The 1,735-nt window shown below is 55.9% G+C and overlaps 1 protein-coding gene across 3 annotated transcripts in view; it reads right to left on the reverse strand.

Moving 5' to 3' along the window:
• PDE4A (phosphodiesterase 4A, cAMP-specific) overlaps positions 1-1,735 on the reverse strand; it is a 63,628-nt gene that overhangs the window by 45,315 nt on the left and 16,578 nt on the right. Inside the window, exon 1 of one of the 3 annotated variants that reach the window (XM_011954851.1) lies at positions 1,660-1,729. The exons of the other annotated variants lie outside the window; for them this stretch is intronic. The gene's annotated coding sequence lies outside the window, so the exon portion shown is untranslated. Of the gene's footprint in view, positions 1-1,659; positions 1,730-1,735 lie in introns of those variants that run through there. 3 annotated transcript variants of the gene reach the window in all.

Here is a 1,735-nt window from a genome sequence, read left to right on the forward strand (position 1 = left end):
GCGAGACTCCGTCTCAAAAAAAAAAAAAAAAAGAAAAGGAAAGAAAGGAAAGGAAAGAAGGAAGGAAGGAAAAGGAAAGGAAGAAACTGAGGCACAGAAAGGATGAATGCCATGGGTATTAGTAGCAGAGCATGGATTTCTTTTAAAATTTATTTATTTTATAGAGATGAGGGTTTTGCTATGTTACCCAGGCTGGTCTCGAACTCCTGGGCTCAAGCCATCCTCCCACCTCAGCCTCCCAAAGTGCTGGGATTACAGGCATGAGCCACCACACCCGGCCTAGAACATGGATTTGAACCCAGGCAGCTTAGCTACAAAGCTGCGTCGAGTGTCTTCCCCCGGGGCTCACAGAGCAGGCAGGCCTGGTGTCTCCCCTGGCTCCCCATGCTGTTCCACCTGACTCACTTGTAGGTGGTGCCAGGCAGCCTTTATGGAAAGGCCTGGCATTTGCTTTGTGAAGGTCACACAGAGGTTGAAGGCGGGTACTGGTGTGTGTCTCCCAGGCAGGCGCGTGGTGCCAGGTGACACAGCTGTTTGGGGGGCTGAGTATGTAAGAGTCTGGGAGAGAGGGAGGTCTGTGTGCCCCTGGGCATCGCACGTAGACATCTCTGTGGCATCGCATATCTGCCTGTGTGAGCAGGAGCTGGGTGCTCATGGGTGCCTGGGTGCATCTGTGTGTCTTTATCTGTATATTTCTGAGTCTGGGTGACTTCATGAGACCGTGTCGCACTGATACTGTGGCAGTCCCTGACCCTTGTGTGGGCATGAGGTGCGTTCCTGTGTGTATTTGGTGCAGGTGGGAGTCCAGCTTGCAGGAACACGAGTGGGCCCTGGGTGTGTATTTTGGTAAGAGTGTGTCTCACTCTCGCAGAGAGTTCCTCACTGTGGAGGAACGCAGTGTAGATGAGGATGTGTGAGGGGTGGGCCAGGGTTGCTGTGGTCTGTGTGTTACCTGTGTGCAGCTATGAGTCAACTGCAGGGTCCTCTTGGTGCAGCCAGCAGACCCACACCTAGTACGGTAAACACCAGGCGACCCGGATTGCCCTGTGTGCGGCCCTGTGTGCATGTCTGTGTTAGAGACCATGAAGCAGGAAAGAACAAGGCTAGAAACCCCTGAGAATTCTCAGAACTTAAAGGCCACCCACAGCCCCAGCTCAGTCCAGCCTATTCTAAACACCCTCCATGCATCCCAGAATCTCCCCGCCCCACCCCCACCCCCACCCCAGCTTGGTTTACAGCCGGGCAGCTCCAGCATGAGAGGGGGTGGGGAAGGTAAGGCTGGAGACACTGAGCCAGGCAGGGACTTAGGGACCTGGTTCTAGGCCAGTGGCCTGGGAGTGGAGCCCAGGTGACGCTGGACACCCATATTTGCAGTCAAAGTGAATGCCAAAAGCCCAGGTTTAGGGGCACAAAGAGGGTGATGAGTCCTACCTTGGATAGGCAGGAATGGACCCAGCACCCACTTTGGGGGCTGCCACCTTCAAGAAGCCCTCAGCAGCACCCCAGGCCTTTAGGGCCAGGAAAGGGGGTGGGGCCCCAGCCAGATCCTGGAAGCCACTTAGGGGACTCACCCAAGTAGACTCAGCACCCCCACCCTCCCAGCACAGCCAGTGCCCTTCAGTATTAAAAGAGAGGACTGACTGGCCAGGGGTCACCCACCTGACAGATCTGCCCTGAGGGTGCCGACGGGTGTCCTCATCGCTGAAGGAGAAGTGGGTCAGGGACTCGGGGCCCG

The sequence above is a fragment of the Colobus angolensis genome, unplaced genomic scaffold (assembly GCF_000951035.1).
Source record: "Colobus angolensis palliatus isolate OR3802 unplaced genomic scaffold, Cang.pa_1.0 Scaffold39, whole genome shotgun sequence".
Classification (NCBI taxonomy): Eukaryota; Metazoa; Chordata; class Mammalia; order Primates; family Cercopithecidae; genus Colobus; species Colobus angolensis.